Consider the following 23,384-nt stretch of genomic DNA (forward strand, 5'->3'; position numbering starts at 1 on the left):
GCAAAATTTTTAAAAAACAAGAAGATTAGGCAAAGAGCGAATGCAAGTATTCAACAACGCAAAAATGCTGATGTAATTCACACTTATACGTTCTTATACATAAATTCACTTTTACATATATAACAACTATGTCTATACACGTGTCACTGAAAAACATATGCATAGCCACACACACATACACGCACACACATACACACACACACACACACAGGCAGACAGGCAGCAGGCCGACAGACAGCACATGTGTATGTGTTGATGTTTCTATTTTTAGCTCAGTTTAAATGACCACATCAACGCTTCTGTCTAGATAACCTCTCTCTGTCTCTCTCTCTCTCTCTTTTCTCTCTCTTTCTTTCTCTCTACGCACACCTTTCAGCTACTTCTCCTTTTACTAACCTTTAGTACGACAATAACTCCTGTTACTACTATTACTACTATTGCCGGTGCTGCTGCTGTGGCTGCTACTGCTACCACCACTACAAGATTTCACCACACAACCTTTCTTTACACTCTCCAGCGCACCTTCTTTCATTGGTATTTCTCCCCCACCACTACCATCGCCATCACTATCAGAAACTGTATCTCACTTCATCACCGCCACTATCAAAAACTGCATCGCTTCACCACCACCTCCTGTACAAACTCACCTTATGTTTTCTAAGATAGGTAAGTACTAAGTCAGGAATTTGGTGGAAGTGTCTAGTCGATTAAATTCCACCTCTGTATTTCACTGGTACTTTAGTTTTGTCGACTCCGGAAGAAGAATTGAAGTTGACCTCGACGTGATTTGAACTCAAATGCGGAGTTTTGTAGGACAACCAACACATTCGCCACTAGCAAATATCGCCGCTATGAATCTGGTAAAACCACCACCACTTACCACCACCATTCTAATCACCATTATGGTTTTATATCTTCAACATTATCGTCCCATTCTGTTAATTACTTAATTACGCCGTCACCATTACTATCGCTGGGGACGTAACAATCACCATCACCGCAGCTAACGTCACTCTGAGCGGAACTTACTTGGTCGTTCGCTCAGCCTTTGCTAGATATAGCAACCAAATCTCTCTCTTTCTCTCTCTCTCCCTCCTCTCTCTCTCTCTCCCTCTCTCTATCTATCTCTCCCTCTCTCTCTCCCTTCCTCTCTCTATCTCTCTAGTTACATATACATTCTACTGTCTTCGTTCTAAAACTGGAGTTCTCAATGTACAAAAAAGTCAGGATTGGCACAGCTAGGACTAAACCAGTCACGGGCAACCTGCGGCCCGCGGGACTTTCTGAATGGTATAGTATGGTATGCCTAACGATAAATTACCTTCGATTCTCTTAGTAGTGCCACTCATGCCTGCTTATAAATCATTAAAATCCTTCAGGCAGGACCATCCGCTTCGCTACCAGCGCTACCCAACAACTGATATTACGATTGTTACTACTACTACTACTACTAACTCTAGCACGGTCCCCACCACCATACCTACTATAATTCCCAGTAGTCTCCACCATTGTTCAACAAAGCGATCCAACCCGAGGCCCTTTCTCTACGCCTTAGCTCGACGTGCTAGAAATAACAACTAAATAGCGACACAAACCATACTCTAAAAGCCTTATTGAGCTTGATGTTGTAATCAACTTACCACCCACCTCCCCAAAAATGTCAGGTCTTGTGCTTATGGTAGAAAGGATTATTAAACCGTTAGCACACCAGGCAATATGCTTCGCGACACTTCGTCCGTCTTCGTGTTCTGAGTTCAAATTCCTCTGTGGTCGACTTTGCCTTTCATCCTAACGAGGTCGATAAAATAAGTACCAGTCGAATACTAGGGTCGATGCAATCGACAGGACCCCCACTAGCTGAGAATTTCAGGTCTAGTGCCTATAAGTAGAAAGGATTATTATTATTATTATTGTTAATTTACCTCACCGGACAAAATGCTTGGCAGCATTTCGTCCGGCCTTACGTTCTGAGTTCAAATACCTCCGAAGTCGACTTTGCCTTTCATCCCTTTCGGGATCGATAAATTAAGTACTAATCAATTACTGGGATCGATGTGACCGCCTATCCCCTCCCCACAAATTCCAGGCCTTATGCCTATATTAGAGAGGATTATTATTATTATTATTATTATTATTATTATTAATAATGATTTAATCAGGAGAAAAAATGGTACCCATGCTCTTCGCGGATCCTTCCGGGTAAGAAGAGCTCACAGGGATATTGGAGTTCAAAACAGGGGGAAGAAATCGGTGATGGTCACGACTAGAACGCCTCTGATTTGATCATAGTTCTGCTCTCTCGGGGTGTTGGGGGTGGGAGTGGAGGGGAGGAATAAACGCGTCTATCCACGTCACCACCACCACCACCACCACCACCACTAACCATTCCTGCAGAAAGAACTAGCCACGTCACCACCGCCGCCACCATCATCATGGCAAATAGTTTACACAGTTAATGACATACTGGCAGACTTGTGTCACGTGGTTGTTTCGATTTCACAGCCATATAATCTCAGTGAGGAACTGGAAAATGTTAAGAAAACGTGAAGCACAGGCACAGCAACAGTGGTGGTGGTGGTGGTAATGGTGGCGGTGGCGACGGTGCTGGTAGTGATGTTGATGGTGGAGGAGGAGGAGGTGCTGATAAAATGGTATGCTGATGTTGGTTGTGTGCTGCTGGCGGGGGGGGTGGAATGGTTTGGGCGATAGTAGAGGATGCTGGAGTAGTAGTAACATAGTGGTGTGGCGACGGTGGATGTGGACGGTACTGGTGATGGTGGTGGTGGTGGTGGTGGTGGTGGTAGGAGTGGTATGATGGGAAGTTGGAGGGAGAGGGGTATGAATATGGAACTGGTATGATAGCGGTAGTGGTGCTAGTAGTAGTGGTGGTGGCGACAGCAAACACGAAAATGGTGTGGTGGTGGTGGTGGCACATTTGGAATTTGTACGTTGTTGTTGTTGATGGTGGTGGTGGTGGTGTTAAATTGTGATGCTGGAAATGGAAAAAGTGGTATGGGTGATTGTTAGAGTAAATGATGGTGGTGGAGACGGCGGCGGTGGTAGTGGTGGTGGTGGTGGTGGTGGTAGTGGTGGTGTCGAGGCGGCTGCGGTGGTAATTATCGTTAAGTAATGTAAGTGGCGAAGATGGTGTAAGATTGTTAAATTCTTGATGCTGGAATGGTAATAATGGTAATAATGGTAGAGTATCATAATGGGAAGGATTGCAGCTAATAACACTGACGGTGGAGGCTGTGGGTGAATGGCAGCGGGGCGGAGGCAGTGGGTGGCGGCAGGGGAGGAGGCGATGGTAAAGGAGGATAATGGTAGTGGTAGTGATGGGGGGACAGTAGGGGTGGGGTGGGGGGAGAGGACGAGGAGGTGGTGATGGTGGCAGTAGTGTTGTTGTTGGTGGTGGAGGTAGTGGTGGTGGTGGTGGTGGTGGTGGTATGAAAAGAGGGAACAGAGAGTAGACAAGGCTTATACTATATCTTAATAGTAACTCAGCACTGGCATACTTGATGGAATGAACATTGCATTTTTTCAAAGTCTGGTATTTATTCTATCAATCCTTTTTGCCAAACCACTAAGTCACAGGGACATAAATGAACCAACACTGGTTGTCAAGTGATGCATCTTCAGTATAATAAAGCTCAACGTCTCTGTGTCTGTACATCTATAGGATGAAAGGGAATAGAAGATACATAAAAACAAAGTATGTGTTCTCATGTAAAATTTTACAAGAAAGATGATGAGCTACAAAGATTTACTTTTCCTTGCGATTAGGGAGCTTAAAGGGGGGGGGGAAACACCCCTTGTGAAATTTCAAATACCTCCGATTTCGATGAAAATAACAAAATAAAATCGATTTCCAAAAATTCACCATCTTACAATATTATTTAACTCCCCTTAATGAGGTTTATAACATAAGACAGAGCCTCTTTGAAAGCACAAAATACATCCACTTTTCATGGAAGATACATAAAATTTAAGTCTGTTCTTGGAATAAGTGTACTACAAAACTTCAATAATGCATATCTCATGTATGTATATATATATATATATATATATATATATACACGCACACACACATGTATACAGAAAGCAGGTGTCCCAGGGTTTCTAGGATGCCTTGAGCATGTCTCAATAATTTAGGCTAAGATCAAAGAGGAAAAAGCATAGCCCTGGAGTTATTCTATGTGCCCCAGAAACTCTGAAGCGTTCTATCCACATACTTTGACCAGTTCATGTTTCGGTTCTCTGCTGCAGAGTACACCACTGAATACATTGATCTACAAAAGGGGATTGCAATGGGTTGTGCCACTTTCCCAATCCTTTTTGTGATGGTTATGGAGGTCATACTGAGGGGCTTAAAGCCTAAGCACAGGTTCAACCAAGGAGAAGTAAAGCTGAGGGTGTTCATGGATGATCTCACCATTGTACAGGATAATATCAACATTGCCAGAGACGTTTTGAATAGATTGTCTGAACTGATCAGCTGGAGTCAGATGGCCTTTAAATGAGCAGATCTCTTTCACTGAAGGGTAGATCGCTCACAAATTTGGTTTTTAGCATCGGTGGAGAGCAAATACCAACAGTTCATGAGCAAAGTGTCAAAAGCTTGGGAAGATGATACAGTTTTCCCCTTATGGACAGACATTGTGGTGTTGAACTGCAGAAGCTGGCAGAGACAGGGCTAAAAAGCATTGATCAAGCAAGTTAGCCAGAGAAGTTCAAGGTGTGGTGCATGCATTTTGGGTTGTTCCCAAGACTACTGTGGCCCATAACTGTGTATAAAGTTTCTCTAACAAGGATTGAAACAATTGAACATTAGATCAATAAGATGGTAAGGAAGTGGTTTAGCCTTTTGAAGTGCCTTTTACCTATTGCCCTTTATGGCAACCAGGGTATGCTCCAGTTGCCCCTGACATCACTAGAGGAGGAGTACAAGGTCTCCAAGGTGCATCTGTAATCAATGCTGTCTGAGTCAAGGGACACTGTGATCCAAGACAAATCCACCAGATTTAAACAGTAGTAGGAAGTGGAAGGTTACTGAGGTAATGCAGCAGCTTGATGAGATAGCCCAGCATGTTGAAGTGTGTGGAGTGATTATAGATAGCAGGGCTGGTGTGAGGCTTGTCAAGAGAGAGCGGTTCTGGTCTGAGTCAAGTGAACAGGAACAGCAGAAGCTACATGAACAACAAGTAAGGCAGCTGAAAGATGAGAGGCGTCTGGGTCACGCAGCCCAACAAGCACAGCAGAGTCAGTGGTTGAATTGGGATGATATCGAAAAGCTGGAGTTGAAGTAGTCTGATTGGTGGTGGTTGAGTGCAGGGCATTTGCAAGCTCTGATCCAGACTGTGTATGATGTGCATCCGTCTCCAGCAAATCTCAAAAAATGGGCTTTCCAAGAGAGTCCACAGTGCTACTTGTGTGGGAAGTATGGCAGCCTCAAACACATGCTGTCAACTTGCCCAAAAGCACTCCAGGCTGGATGGTATACATTTAGACATAATTTAGTGCTAAGTGTTGTTGCTTCAGCTGCAAGAGAGGGTCAAGTGGGGAAGCAAGGTATGATGCCAAAGAGACAGAAACTTTGGCAGGCTGAAGACAGAAAATGGGAGGTATTCGTGGACAAGCCATTGCCTGAAAGCATCATTGTGTCAGCACTCTGGAACAACTTGGTTTTGGTAGATGAAGGTCAGAGACGTGTGGTCGTTGGGGAGCTTACTGTGCCATGGGAGGAGAGCATTGCTGAGGCCCATGAACAGAAGCTGTTGGGCTTTGAAGAGCTGGTAGCTCGGGAGAAGCATTACAACTGTGAGCTGGTTGCGTTCGAGGTTGGCTGCAGGGGTTTCCCAGCAGCTTCTCTCAGAAGGTTGCTGGTGTATCTGCTGTGAGAAAAACCATCAAGGAATGTGGGGAGAAAGCAGTTGAGGGTAGTGCTTGGATTACCAGGAGGTTAATGGATGTGTACAAGGCCACAGAACTGTCATGAGTCTGGTTGCAATGCAATACACCCAGCTGTATACATATATGTATACATATTTGTATATATATATATGTGTATGCATATATATATGTGTGTGTGTGTGTGTATACATATACATATCTATATATATGTATATATACATATACGTGTATATATATAGATATGTATATATACATATGTATGTAAATATATATGTATATATACATATATATATATGTATATATATACATATATATGCATATATATACGCATATATATATAGCTATATATACATGTATATATTATATATACATGTATATATTATATATACATATATATGTATATATATATATGTATGTATATATATATATATATTATATATACATATATATATATATACATACATATGTATATACATGTACATATATATATATGTATGTATATATACACTTTTATGTATACATATATATTTATATATGTGTGTAGGTGTCTGTATGTATATATATATATATATATAATGTATATGCATATATATGTGTGTGTCAGTGTTTGTACCCACCGTCACTTGACTACTAATGTTGCTGTGTTTATGTCCCCTTAACTTAGCCGTTTGCAAAACACACCAATAGAATAAGTACTATGCTTACAAAGAATAAGTCCTGTCGTCAATTTCTTTGACTAAAGATGGTGCTCCAGCATATCCACTGTCACATGACTGAAGCAAATAAAACAACAAAAGACTATGCCATTTTAATCCCGAGCAATGCCGCGTATCTCTGCTAGTATATATATATTATACTAAAACTCAAAGTTTGTCTGTTTTCCTGCCCTTTGATCAATAAAGATTACAAATAAAACAGTCAATAATCATTCCTCGCTTTAAAAGAGTCATCACAGCTGCCGCCGGCTGTCCTTTTTTTTTTTTCCTTACTTTCTTTTTTCTTCCTTTAATCATTTATACAGCTTTCAGAGTGTCATGGACTGAAAGATAGAAATTCTCCCTACATTTTTATGAGATATTTTTTATAGGAATTCATAAGAATATTTTTCCCAGATGCCTCCAAAAAGGCCTTCACTTGAAGATCCAATGAACCTCTTCTCAAAGAACTGCATTTTAGTCATGAAGAATAACCTCTTAAGAGCCTTAAATAAAGAATGTATTAAACTATTTCCAGCAGAGCTGAAAGAGTACAGATTTTTTGACAGTCTATATGGAGAAGCTAATGTCACATATTTTCCATTGAAATTTTAAAATTCCCTGGAATTTTCTGTATGCCCCCTCACAGGCTGAAATTGAAAGTCAGCTCGCCAATTATATTGGTAAGGAATCTGAATTCACCAAAGCTTTGTAATGGAATCAGATTGATTGTACAAGAACTTCAAAGCCACATTTTTCTACTTGATTTTTTTTTCTTTTCTTAAAGGAAAAATTACTATGCTTTTTTTTTTCCTCCCTTAGTCTGTAGTTGCTTTGTGAAAATTTTGGAGTATGTTTCCTTCCTGTGCTATCACATGGCTTCTATAGATATAACGTGGAGTTTGAAATAAACTCACGGAAGGGACACTCTGTCTGTTTTTCTGCCCTTTGATTAAGATGATAAAAATGGAATAAGTGGAGCAAGAACACACACGAAAATGAAAAGTGTTGCTGAAGAGGTCACAGATGTGTGACAAAAGATTTCCAGACAATGGACATGAGTTAAAATAATAAAATAAGAACAGTAATAAACGAGTGAAGAAGAAAAAATATATAGTGTGTATGTTTATTTGGCGAAAAAAGTAATAAATAAAATGACCATCTCAAAATACAACTATAAAGATTACTATTTTAAATAAAATAGTATTTTTTTCCTTTGCTGCTGTGCATCGTCATTTTCAACTTGGAGTGGTTGTGACCCAACAGGTCACAAATACATCTAGAATTTGTGTGTGTATAACAGGGTCCTTTCAGTTTCTATCTATCAATTCTATAGTAGAAGACACTTGCCTAAGGTACCCACATGGTGCATCTGAACCATGTGGTTCAAAGCAAATTTCATACCATAAAGTCACGCTTGTGCCAATAAGCACACCTACACCTATAATAAAGATGCACCCACAAAGGTACTCAAACCCTCAGCCATCTGAAAAATGTCTGATTCTCTACTGACTGAACTATATCTAAATGAATTAAATATGGAATACGGCAGAAATAGGGGTCAAGAATTGGGTCTTTAGAGGTCAAAAATCAAGTCTTTCGAAGTTATCAGCATATAGGCACAAGCATGGTTATGTGATTAAGATGCTTTCTTTTTAACCTCATCATTTTGGGTTCAGTCTCACTGCACAGCACCAGAGGTAAGTCTCTTCTACAATAGCCCCCAGGTTGAATATGCCTTGTGAGTGAATTTGGTAGACAGAAACTGTGTGAAAGCCCAGCATCATATGCATGTGTGTGCATTTGTGTGTCTTTGTGTTTGTTTTTTCCATACAGCTTGGCAACCAGTACTAGTTTGTTTACATCCCCATAACTTTATGGTTCAGTAAAAAAAAACATGCTAGAACAAGTATCAGGCTTTAACTCTTTAGTGTTCAGGTTATTCTGTCAAACCATTAATGCTTATGGATTCACATTGTTTTGAATAAATCATGCCTTATCTCACATCCTTGAGCTTTCAATGATGTGATTGTTTAATGTAGAATAACATTGTTGTGTAGGTGTGAGAGCCTGGATCTGGTCAGTTGGAACATAAAACAAATGGAAAATTTTGGCCGGATATGGCAGGTTTAAATGCTAAAGGTTTAATTTATTCAACTAAAACCTTTCAAAGCAGTGCCCCAACATGGCCATGGTCCCATGACTGAAACAAGTAAAAGATAGAATGATAAATATCATCATCATCATCATCCACATCATTTTAATGTCCACTTTTTCCATGCTTGCATGGGTCGGACAGAATTTGTTGAGACAGTTTTTCTACAGCTGGATGCTTTTCCTGTTGCCACATTCAACTATTTCCAAGTAAGGTGACATTTTCCCCTGATTGAATATGTTTTCATGGAAAACTGAAAACAAATGACATTGCTTGTATGATTGTGTCACTCATTTACAACTAGCATGTGACATCCTCAAGATGAAGAGGCACACACACATACACACACATACTTATCATATATGCATACATATATGTGAACATGTCTAGATATGCAACTATATGCTTGAGAATACATACATAAAACATACAAATCTGCTCATACATACAAAAATACTTTGCTGTTGCTGTTGAAATTCCAATGAAGGAGCCTTGGATTTAGGTTAGAAACCAATTCTTTCTCTATTGGCAAGAAATCTTGAAATAAACTAACTAATGACATACATGCAAGCATGCATGCATATATACATACATACATATATACATACATACATACATACATACATACATACATACATACATACATACATGCATACATACATACATACATACATGCATACATACATACATACATACATACATACATACATACAACATACATACATACATACATACATATATACATACATACATACATACATACAAAAATACCCCGTTGATGTTGTTAAAATTCCAGTGAAGGAGCTTTGGATCTAGGTTTGAAATTGGCTCTTTCTCTAATGGCAAATCTTGAAATAAAACTGAATAATGATATGCCTATATACATACATATACGATGGGCTTCTTTCAGTTTCCATCTATCAAATCCACTCACAATGCTTTGGTCAGCTCAGGCCAATAGTAAAAGATACATGCATACATGCCCAGAGTGCCTCAAAATGAGACTGAACTTGAAACCCTATGGTTGGAAAGTGAAAGTCTTGACTGCACAGCTATGCCTGCAATCATATGAAGTATGTAACACAATTGCAGACATGTTTCAGAGTTATTGGAGCTCTTCAGCAAACCATACTTTATCTGTTACTGCCGATATTATATGACAAGAGATGTAGTATATAGGATTTTTGTTAATGAACATAAAGTAGCATTATAAATTAGAAGAAAAACTGAAAAAAATAAGTACCGAGGGACCACAGCTGCAGGAAAACCTAATAGTAAAGTTATAACCATCATAAATAGATGCAATAAGATAGGAAATTTTATTTAAGAATGGGAATGGACATTTTTCACAACTTTTTGCAAAAAATGAAAGCAACAGATTTCAACAAATTTGCCAGGTTCTTTCATTATTTTGTTATCATCATCATCATCATCATCATCATCATCATCATCATCATCATTTAATGTCTGTCTTCTATGCAGGCATGGATAGGACAGCTGACAGGAGGCGGCCAGGTAGAAGACTACTCCCAGGTTACTGTGTCTGTTTTGGCAGCGTTTTTTTTATGCCCTTCCTAACACCAAACACTCCGCATAGTGGAGAGAGTGTTTTTTACATGGCACCAGCACAGGCGAGGTCAGCTTTGGCATGGTTTTTTTCAGCTGGATGCTCTTCCAAATGCTAACCACTTTACAGTGTTAGTTGCTTATATTCAATTTATTTCTAAAAACGATGAAGAACACCAATATTATATTATCATCATTTTCATTGTTTTTTTTTATGTCCACTTTTCCATGTTTGTATGGATACAGAGGGGCTGGTACAGGACCGCCAGTGATGGAGAACACTAGTGGACTTGGCTGGCTCTACACATGATGACACTTCTGTGACCACTAACTTGGAATGAACCCGACTCCATCAAGCAAGAGAATGAAGCCAGCCAAGCATGGGTTTGATGAAATTTGTTAGGATACAGTTTTTACAAATGCATGCACTTCTTGTTGCCAACCCTCACGTGTTTCCAAACATGGTAATAATTTCCAATAATGAGACATGTTTTCACAGAAGACCAGAAATGAAGGGCAATGCATGCATGATGGTGCTACTCTTTGACAAAATATCAAACAACGTGAAGGTAAGGTGGCAGTTTGATATTTGTTAATGAGTAACACCATTATGCATGCATTGCCCTCCATTTCCAGCAGTCTTCTGTGAAAACATGTTGCGTTATGGGAAATTAATACTATGTTCGGAAACATGTGGGGGTTGGCAACAGGAAGTGCATACAGTTGTAACATGCATGCACTCACAAGCCGGCAGAAACGTTAGCACGCCAGACGAAATGCTTAGCAGTATTTCGTCTGCCATTACGTTCTGAGTTCAAATTCTGCCGAGGTTGACTTTGCCTTTCATTCTTTCAGGGTCGATAAATTAAGTACCAGTTACATACTGGGATCGATGTAATCGACTTAATCCCTTTGTTTGTCCTTGTTTGTCTCCTCTATGTTTAGCCCCTTGTGGGCAATAAAGAAATAAGATACATATATCAAAAAAGTAAAGGTAAAGGTTACCTTCTTGAGTCACACCAACCCACGAGGGTCACTTTCTCAATTTCCGTGGCATATATATTCTCCCACCTGGACGGAACACTGGTCAGTCACAAGATTACTCATTTTTGCCAGCTGAGTGGACTGGAGCAATGTGAAATGAAGTGTTTTGCTCAAGAACACAACGCATTGCCCAGTCCTGGAATTGAGACCACAATCTTACAATCATGAGTCCAACACCCTAACCACTAAACCACATGCCTCCACAGATACATATATTGGGATGTTGTGATTTCTTTCTTTTAACACTTTGGTTGTCATACTTCTCTTGACATACACTGGTTGTACATCTGAAGGAGGAAAGGTCTGGAAAAAAGGAAAAGAAACAGTCTGAATAAAGCACATGAATATATTTGAAATGTGACAGCGTGTGTACCGTTGGCGATTTTTTTCCTCTGTCTTCCCTTCTCTGGATCTTTCCTTCTCCTATGTTTCCAACGAAGAGCTCTGCTCGAAACGTTAAACCCTCCTTCTTTCCTTCTTTCCTGAGCGTCCAATAACTATATTTGTTCCACATCCTCGCGTTGTTGTGTTTTTTTGTGCTTTCATGTTTGGATTAACAATATATATATATATATATATATATATATACATACACACACATACACACACACACACACACACAACACACACACACACACAACACACACACACACACACACACACACATACATACACATGAAGGGCTTCTTTCAATTTCCCCCCAACAAAACCCGCACACAAGGCTATGGTCAGACTAAAGCTGTATTAGGAAACACCCGACCAAGGTGCCACACAGTGAGATTGAACCCGGAACCATGTGGTTGGGAAGCAAACATCTTAACAACACAGCTGTGCCAAGACCTGAACATATATCTTTTATAAATATATAGAATGTATTTTCATTCGCCTCGAGAGTAAAAATTATTTTGTAAGAGGAACAAATAAGTGTAGGTTTTATTAAAATAAAGAATTGTTGTTAAGCCCCAGGCTGACCCTGACACAGCAGAGACTATGATCAAAAGCAGTCCATTTTTGAACAACATGTCTTTTGTGTATATCAGAAACTACATTGCCTTATGTATCCTTCAGTATTTAAGACAGTTGGTTATTATTAAAATAAGAAGGAATTTAGTATATCTTTGACTTTATTAAGTTGGTGCCTGGAACATAAATCAACATGGAATTTTGATACAAGGTTTTGATTTAAATTGCATTAAAACAAAAAGTGTTTCACCGAACCAAGGGCATTTTCAGGCTGGTTGGTATCAAAAGGATTGATGCAAACTGTCAAATTTAGCCCAAACAGTCTGTATTCTTTTATTTGTTTCAGTCATTTGACTGCAGCCATGCTGGAGCACTGCCTTTAGGATTTTTTTTAGTCAAACAAATCAACCCCAGGACTTGGTATCAAAAGGATTGATGCAAACTGTCAAATTTAGCCCAAACAGTCTGTATTCTTTTATTTGTTTCAGTCATTTGACTGTAGCCATGCTGGAGCACTGCCTTTAGGATTTTTTTTAGTCAAACAAATCAACCCCAGGACTTATCCTTTAAGCCTAGTACTTATTCTGTTGGTCTCTGTTGCCAAACTGCTAAGTAGTAGAGACATAAACACCACAACACTGGTTGTCAAGCGGAGATGAGACACACACACACACACACACAAATTTATATATATGATGGGCTTCTTTCCATTTCCATCTGCCAAATCCACTCACAAGGCTTTGGTCAGCCTGAAGCTGTAGTAGAAGGCATTTGCCCGGGTGCCATGCATTGGAACTGAACCTAAAACCATGTGGTTGAGAAGCAAGCTTCTTGCCACACAGCCACACTTACACCAATATTGGTATTAAGCATGTATACTGTGTTGGACAAGAATATAGATTGACTAATCTAATCAGAAGCCTAATAGCACTAAGTGCTTAATAAATAATTAATAACAAATTAGAATATTTACCGAATCAGGAGATAACCTGGCATTAAATAAGTATTGCTTCATATAATTGTCTTATGCAATTTTTCTGATTTGTTTAATTGTTCTATAATTAACGCATATTCATAAATATAAAGATGGTTATTGATAAATACATGATAAAGAATTAATGTTGCTGTACTAAATATTTTAATTTACTGGTAACTATGTAGAGTCCATACTTTGTGGTATTATACCTTATCATCATCATCATCATCATCGTTTAACGTCTGCTTTCCATGCTGGCATGGGTTGGATGGTTTGACTGAGGACTGGCAAGCCAGAGGGTGTACCAGGCTCCAGTCTGATCTGGCAATGTTTTTACAGCTAGATGCCTTTCCTAATGCCAACCACTCCAAGAGTGTAGTAGTGCTTTTTACGTGCCACCAGCACAAGGGCCAGTCAGGCAGTACAGGCATCGACTATACTCAAATGGTGCTTTTTACATGCTACCAGCATGGGAGCCAGTCAGGTAGTACACACACACATACACACGTTGCTATTATGTTAAACTGTCGTATGTCCAAATTTGGCCAAATGTGTTTTTTTTTTTTTTCAATATTTATTTTTGCTTGCAATAGCTGGTTCTTTTGGTCAAACTATAGTATCTCCAGCTGCTTCCAATGCCAAGATATCAAAAATTGTCAAAGTATAGTACAACAATTTTGCTATGGAATGACGAAGCTATTTTTTCGTTTTCTGAAAAAGCAACGATTTGGACTTGCATAATAACAATAATATATTGTATATATATATATATATATATATATATATATATATATATATATATATCATCATCATCATCATCATCATCATCGTTTAACGTCCGTTTTCTGTGCTAGCACGGGTTGGACGGTTCAACCAGGGTCTGGAAAGCCAGGAGGCTGCACCAGGCTCCAGTCTGATCTGACAGTGTTTCTACAGCTGGATGCCCTTTCTAACGCCAACCATTCCGTGAGTGTAGTGGGTGCTTTTTACGTGCCACCGGCACAGGTTCTAGGAGAGTCTGGCAGCGGCCACGATCGGTTGGTGCTTTTAACCTGCCACCGGCACAGAAGCCAGTCAAGGCGGCCCTGGCATCGGACCACATTCAGATGCTGCTTTTTACGTGCCACTGGCACAGAAGCCAGTCAAGCCAGTCAATGTTTTTATCTTTCATTGTTTATCTTTTTCTTGTTTCCCTCATTGGTCTGTGTCCATGCTGGGGCACTGCCTCGAAAGGTTTATTTGAACAAACAGGACCCTCTTTTCATTTTATTAAAGCTTGGTACTTATCCTGCTGGTCTCTTTTGTCAAACAACTAAGTTACAGGGATGTAAACAAACCAACACTGGTTGTCAAGTGCTGGTATGGGACAAACACTTACACAAAGACAAACACACATATATACACACATACTTATACATATACATTCATATGTGTGTGTGTGCATGCGTTTACACAATGGGCGTCTTTTAGTTTCTATCTACCAAATTTACTCACAAGGCTTTGCTCAGCTTGAGGCTTATAGTAGAAGGCCCTTGCCTAAGGTACCTTGCAGCAAGACTGAACCTGGAACTGTGCTGGTACTGTGCCTAGTACTTATTCTATCGGTCTCTTTTGCCGAACCGCTAAGTTACAGGGATGTAAACACACCAGCATCGGTTGTCAAACGATGTTGGGGGGACAAACACAGACATACAAACACACACACACACACACACACACATATATATATATATCACACAGTATATCTTTATTATCATCATCATTTAAAATACATTTTCCATACTGGCATGATATATATTTATATATTTATATCATCATCATTTAACGTCCGTTCTCCATGCTAGCATGGGTTGGACGGTTCGACCGGGGATCTGGGAAGCCAGAAGGCTGCAGCAGGCTCCAGTCTTATCTGGCAATGTTTCTACAGCTGGATGCCCTTCCTAACACCAACCACTCCGTGAGTGTAGTGGGTGCTTTTTACATCCCACCTGCAAAGGTGCCAGGCGAGGCTGGCAACGGCCACGGTCAGATTGGTGTATTTTATGTGCCACCGGCACGGAAGCCAGTCGAGGCGGCACTGGCATCGGCCACGAGTCGGATAGTGCTTTTTACGTACCACCAGACCAGGGATCCTGGCTGGTTCAATTCGATTTCGATTTCACTTGCCCCAACATGTCTTCGCAAGCAAAGGGGGTTGGCATGGGTGCCTGTCGTACGGTTGGATTGGTGTATTTTACGTGCCACCGGCACGGAAGCCAGTGGAGGTGGCACTGGCATTGGCCACGAGTCAGATAGTGCTTTTTACGTACCACCAGACCAGGGATCCTGGCTGGTTCAGTTCGATATATATATATATATTTATATATATATATTATATATATATATATATATATATATATATATATATATATATATATATATATATATAAAGTTAATCCAAACATGAATACACAAAGAGAAAACACAACATGGAACAAATATAGTATTATTGGACACTCAGGAAGGAAGGGAAGAAGGAGGGTTTTACATTTCGAGCGGAGCTCTTCGTCAGAAACATAGGAAAAGGAATATGTATATATATATATATATGTATGTATATATAAATGTAATTTAGATCTAGTTGAATTAGGTACTTAAATTGAGGTACCTTGTTAGGACAAACTTATTTGCACACTCAGACAATCAGACAATATTAGGTGAGTTTCAAACTCTACGTACAATATTTTCCACCTGATATTCATGTAGTGTATGCAGATGGCACACTCCAACTTAGTGAATAAAATCCGCTCTTGTTTGTTCAGACATGTGCTTTATATAAAGATACTTTCCAAATACTTCTGAAGTGCAGATTCCAGGGTAGATGAGTAAAATATAAATGAGTAACAAAAGTGTCAATTCATTATCACCAATCAATGAAAGCATTACATCATTACAAAGAAAACCCCGCCCTCATCAGAGAATCAAAATAAGTTTTATTAGCTTTATTTTATGTATATATGTCTGGATCTATATATCCCTTTTACAGTTTATACTCTTTTACTCTTTAACTTGTTTCAGTCATTTGACTGTGGCCATGCTGGAGCAGTACCTTTAGTCAAGGAAATCAACCCCAGGACTTATTCTTTGTAAGCCTAGTAATTATTCTATCAGTCTCTTTTGCCAAACCGCTAAGTTACAGGGATGTAAACACACCAGCATCGGTTGTCAAGCGATGTTGGGGGGACAAACACAGATACACAAACACACACACACACACACATATATATACATATATACGACGGGCTTCTTTCAGTTTCCATCTACCAAATCCACTCACAAGGCTTTGGTTGGATTGAGGCTATAATAGAAGACACGCAGTGTGACTGAACCCAGAACCATGTGGTTGGTAAGCAAGCTACTTACCACACAGCCACTCCTGCGCCTATTATATATATATATATTAGGGTATCTAAGAGATACCACCATGCTTGAAATAGCAGCCAAAACTTGACTCTAAAACCACATTAAAACTTCATACAGCACCAGGAGAGAAGACAAAAAGACAAAATAGACTAGCAAAAAAATTACTGGATAATTCCAGATCCTAGATTTCTGGCTCTGCATAACCCTTTCCACTATAGGCACAAGGCCTGAAATTTGGGGGAGGAGAATGGTTGATTACGTCGACCCCAGTACTCAACTGGAACTTAATTTATCGACTCTGAAGGGACGGAAAGCAAAGTTGACCTCAACGGAATTTGAACTCAGAACATAGTGACATAGTGGCATGCTAACAATTCTGCCAGACCGCCACCTTATCTTTCTGATGTAATGACAAGGAACTGAGAGTTGTGGAGGTTTGCTGTACTTGAGAAGATGCTAAGTATAATCAAGCTAAGTAAAATCTATTTCTTGCTCAACAACCTGCACAAATGATTTTGTTATACTGATCAAATCGACATTACCTGCACAGGTGTACAGTGAGCCACATGTCAGATGTTGAAGTGATTACAAAGCGATGTGAACACAAGAACACAATGCACCACCTTGTCCAGGGATTGAAACCATGATCTTGCAATTATGAGTGCAATACCTAACCACTAGGCCAGGTTCCCTCACAAAGAAGAATAGATACCATTTTTTTTCTATAAGAAGAGAATAAGGATATTGCAAAATTTAAATAAGGAAAATGAACTTTGTAATGGAACAAGAATTCCAGTAACCTATTTGCATGAACATACGATTAAAGGTAAAATTGTTGCAGAAGGTGAACATTATGAAGTAAATGGTATTGTGCCAAGAATTAAACTGAATGAGATCTTCCAACATCACTCTCTGCCATTCCTAAGACTTCTCTCATTTGGTCAGTTACTACAAATCACATGGAAAAGTCTGCCTGCCGGAGATTTATTGTAAACCATTTTCCCAGAGCACTTAGCTTGGCGTGATGTATAGACAAATATATAAATAAATAAATGAAAGAGAGCAAGGAGAGGGAGTGGAGAGAGAGAGAGAGAGAGAGAGAGAGAGAGAGAGAAAGTGAATGATGAATAGAGAGACAGAAAGAGAGAGAGAGACAGAGAGAGAAAGCGAATGATGAATAGAGAGACAGAAAGAGAGAGAGAGAGAGACGCAGACAAAGAAGGAGGCATACAGTGATGGAGATGGAGAGAAAGAGAGTAAGAGAGAGACAGACACAGACAGAGAAAGAGATAGAGACATACACAGACAGAAAAAGAGATAGAGAGAGACAGAAGCAAAGAGAGAGAGAGCAAATGAGAAATAGAGACAGAAAGAGAACAAGATAGAGAGAGACACACACAAGTACAAACAAAGAGGGAGATACATAGGGAAAGAATGTGAGAGAGAGAAAGATACATACCCATATGCAGAGAGAGAGAGAGAGAGAGAGCAAACATGGATTATCTATTGGAAAAAGTATTTGTCACTTTGCTATTACAGCTTCCAGGACAAGGTGGCTTTGCAATAATAGCCCATAAATCTTAATGTCAGCCATTTAGGTAAAATAGGTCTCTTCTACTCAACTGATTTATTTGTGTATAGGCAATAGCACACAGTTCTGTCACAAACCACACAGAGTACCAAAAGTGTAGTGACAGTATGTGAGTGTGTTTTAAAAAAGAAGCCATTAATGTTGTGTAGTTAAACAGTGTTAAAACTTTTCTATTTAAGTTTTCTATTTAATCTTCATATCATCTGGGTACTTAATTCAGATAGATTTATATAGAATACAGATTAGACTGCATCTAATGATGTAATGTAATTGGCATATACAATAAATGCTCGGGCTGGTTCACTACTAAAACTTCGACTTCAACCGTGACTGGAGCAAAATTAGTTTTGTAGATGGCTAACAATGAATGGCTATAAATGGTTCATCAATGAGTAGGTAGATATTATCATCATCATCATCAGCTTGTTATAGCCCCAGGCTGACCAATGCTGTGTGGGTGAATTAGGTAGACAGAAACCATGTGGTAGCCCATCGTATATGTGTGTGTGTGTTGGTGCACATGTGTATGTGTGTGTGTGTCTTTGCGCTAGTGTTTGTCCCTTACCACCACTTGACAAGCAGTGTTGGTTTATTTACATTCCAGTAGCTTAGTGCTTCAGCAATAGAGACTGATAAGATAAGTACCAAACTTAAAATATGTGCTGGGATCAATTTGTTCGACCAAATCCTTCAAACTGGTGCTCCAGCAAGGCCACAGTCTAATAACTGAAACAAGCAAAAGGCAAAAAAGGTGCAGATTAAAATCAACAACAGCATCAATAGGAGATCGTTTTGCTTGGTCTGTGAAGATTGCAATGGGTACCCAATGGGTTACTGAAAGACTTTGATTTACCATTTTACATTCATTCTGTAACAAGTGGTCATGCTGGATACTTAGTTTTCTCTCTTGACATTCCGCGTCCCCTTCTCAGCACTTCACGTTGAATTCCCTTCGTATTTTCTTACAAGAAAAGAAACAAGTCACTCAAAGGGCTCCAATAAATATACGAGTTTATTCCGGTACAGAACATGACTCAAACATCCTAGAGAGATTTTACAAGGGTTACAAGAAATGTAATAACAGATGTGTTTCCAAACATGCCATATCGTTCTCCTAGTAATTAACAATAGGGTTTTCTTCAGGTAAAATTTTTAAAAAAGGGAACTTGAGGAAATGGCCCTTAAAAATAATCATCCATTTGAGATGGGCTAATCGTTCTAATAGATAACGTGTTGAAGGCACACGTGTAGCATAAATCCTGAGAGAGTCACACACACGTCTGATGATGCTGCTTGTCAATCACCAACTGATTCCCTTTTTGACGTGCAACTAATGCTAATGGCTGAAAAGACACCACCTATAGGGATAGCCTATAAACACTTAGCTGCCAAGGGAGGTTACCCAACTGTGTTGTATACGGATGGATGAAAGTGCAACTATCACTTAACCATCTGTGCTACAATTCCATACAACTTCAAATTCATGGAAAATCCAATCTTGGCATCAGAATTCAGTTTTGCTCTCCTTTCAGCAACATGAGGCAGAAAGTCCACCTAACCATGCTTCTCTCAATTCTGTGTTGCATATGAATGGGACTCAGAACATAAGTGGAGGTGCATGGCATAGTGGTTAGGGTGTTTGATTCATGATTGCAAGATTGTGGTTTCGATTCCTAGGCCAGACAATGTCTTGTGTTCATGAGCAAAACACTTCATTTCATGTTGGTAATAATCAGTAATCCAGCAAAGGACCTGTGTTCTGTCTAGGGAGAGAAACCACAAAGCCAACCAGAGAAACCGCAAGGCCAGCCAGAGAAACCGCAAGGCCAGCCAGAGAAACCAGGAAGCCAGCCTTATGCTCTTTACAGAGTAATGTGAACTAACCATATTAATGGTAAATCATTTTGCAAACGACCACTAAATATACAATCAATAGCTTCATATGTGTGTTTCAATATTTGTTCTTTGTTCCAACAAATAAAACTGCAATCTCAAATTATTTTTGCTAATTTATTTTTATATCAATGCACTGAACGAATTTCAAAGGAAACTGAAATGTGGAAAGATGAATGAGATTGAAAGTATATATCCATAATAATAATAATGATAATGATGATGATGATGATGATGACGACACCGATGACGACAATGATGACGATGGTAATGGCTTCAAATTTTGCCACAAGGCAGCAATTTTAGGGGAGATGAGTCAATTACATCGATCCCAGTGTTCAACTGGTACTTATTTTATCGGGCCCCGAAACAATGATAGGCAAAGTCAACCTCAAGTAGAATTTGAACTCAGAATATGAAGACAGATGAAATGCCAATAAGCATTTTGCCTGGCATACTAACAATCTTACCTGCTCACTATCTTGATGATGATGATAATGATGATGGTGGTGGTGATGATGATGATGATGATGATGATGATGATGATGATTGATGATGATGATTGATGATGATGATGATGATGATGATGATGTGATGATGATGATGATGATGATGATGATGATGATGATGATGGAGGAGGAGGATAAATGAAGGAGAAGGTATACAACATGCCACTATGAAGGAAAAAATAAGAAAGGAGTATTACAGGGGAGTAATACTCAACTCCAAAAAACTGAACTCAACTCCAAAAATTGCATTGAAGCCATTAACACCCTGGCACTTCCAGAAGTCCAATATAGTTTTAACATCATTAACTGGTCAGGAAGACAAGAAAACTACTAACATCTAAGAATATGCACCACCCAAAAGCAGATGTTGATCGTCTGTACCTAACTAGGAATAATGGGGAAAGAGGTATGATGCAGGTAGAACTGTGCTTTTGGGCCTCCACAATAACAATGAACAAGTTCTTTTCTAGTACAGAGGATTGGATGCTGTGGCTTGTGTGCAAACACCAAAACATCACATTCTATTGTCAAGGAAGCTTGCAAATTCGCAAGGGAGCTCAGCATTAACCCTGAATTAGATGAATAATCTGAAACCACTGTCAAAAGACAATCAAAACGGATCAAGCAGACTGCAAAAAATAATGGGCAGAAACAAATTGAGGGGTGGTGGAGCCAGAAGCTTCAGCATAGGCAGTGTATATTTTGAAGCTGAAATGCCGATGTAGCCCAAGTAGTAGTATATAATTAGTTAGTACAATAAGTAGAATAATACAAAAATCAGTAGCTAAGAAGTTCAGGACTGAAAACAGAAACTGAAAGTTTCATATTAGCGGAACAAGACCAAAGCTTGCTTACCAAAAATTACTGGGTTAATGTTCTTCAAAATAGTTTTGTCCCTAAATGCAGGTTCTGCAATAAATTTGACACAACAATACAGAATCTTGTCTGAGGATGTCCTGTGCTGACACCAAATGAATACAAAAATTGCCATGATACAGTAAGACAATATTTACATTGGAAAATGTGTAAACACTACAAAATCAACACTCTTGCTTACTGGTAGGGGGCATCAACCTGAGCTAGTCGTTGATGGTAAAAATGTCACTATCCTCTGGGATTTTCCAGTCAGTACTGACAGAACGATCCTGGCTAATCGACCAGATATAGTCATTAAAGACAAAGAAGAAAATACTTGTAGACTAATAGATGTAAGTGTTCTCACTGATAAAAATATATCTGTAAAAAAGTAACTCGGCTGTAAAAAAGTAACTCTGCAATGGACTGGTGTCTTGTTCAGGGTGAATGTTGGGATCTCAGTCATTTATACACCACAGAAACTGAGTAGCCAGCCCTATGAGCCTTAGCATTCAAGACACACATACACATACATACATTACAAGGAAAATGCAAGCAAGAGAAATAATATTCTTGAGATTATAAACCCGGAAAATTACAGGACAAGTTTTTACACTTGGAAAAGTTCAAGACAACTTATTACATCTGATAACGTACAGAACAAGAATATCTTTACTTAAAATATTGCTGCTAAGGATAAAATTTCAAATAAAATATTTAGATTTAGAAAATATCAGCTTTTATTAAAACTAAAAATTTTATTACAAGTTATTACTTCTATTTGTTATTACTTGTTACTTCTATTAAAAATTAAAAATAACTCAAAATATTTTTGCACTTCAAAAAAGCAATCAATTTTTTTAATTATTAATTAATAATTAAAAATTTGAAAATAGGTTATAAAAAATAATAGTAGTATATAATTAGTTAGTACAATAAGTAGAATAATACAAAAATCAGTTATATATTACAGTAAAATCTACCTAAAGCAACAAATTCACAGTAAAATTTGCTTGAGTTATTGCCAAGTATTCACATTTTTAGTCTTGACCCAATGCCTATTTTTTACATAATGAATTTGCCTACCATATATACTATTCTACTTTGCATAAAACTTTAGCTATATTGGTACTCCTGGTTCCCATTTTTTAAGTATTCTAGTGTGCCAATATTTTAACATGGTATCTTTTTTAATTATATTACTTTGTAAATTAAAATCAAATAATTTTTAATATTCAAATTTTATCTTTAGGCACAGGAATGGCTGTGTGGTAAGTAGCTTGTTTACCAACCACATGGTTCCGGGTTCAGTCCCACTGCGTAGCAACTTGGGCAAGTGTCTTCTACTATAGCCTCGGGCTGACCAAAGCCTTGTGAGTGGATTTGGTAGACGGAAACTGAAAGAAGCCCGTCGTATATATGTATATATATATATATATATGTGTGCGTGTATGTTTGTGTGTCTGTGTTTGTCCCATCCAACATCGCTTGACAACCAATGCTGGTGTGTTTATGTCCCCGTCACTTAGCGGTTCGGCAAAAGAGACCGATAGAATAAGTATTAGGCTTACAAAGAATGAGTCCCAGGGTCGAGTTGCTCGATTAAAGGCGGTGCTCCAGCATGGCTGCAGCCAAATGACTGAAACAGGTAAAAGAGAAAAAAAAAAAGGAGAATATAAGAGGTGCAATACTTTAAGTAAAAATTTTCTTGTTCTGTACTTTACCAGATATAATAAGATGTCCTAAACTTTTCCAGGTTTATAATCTTAAGAATATTATTTCTCTTGCTTGCATTTTTCCATGTAATCCATGTTTTTCCCAGGTA

This window comes from Octopus sinensis, linkage group LG15 (assembly GCF_006345805.1).
Source record: "Octopus sinensis linkage group LG15, ASM634580v1, whole genome shotgun sequence".
Lineage (NCBI taxonomy): Eukaryota > Metazoa > Mollusca > Cephalopoda > Octopoda > Octopodidae > Octopus > Octopus sinensis.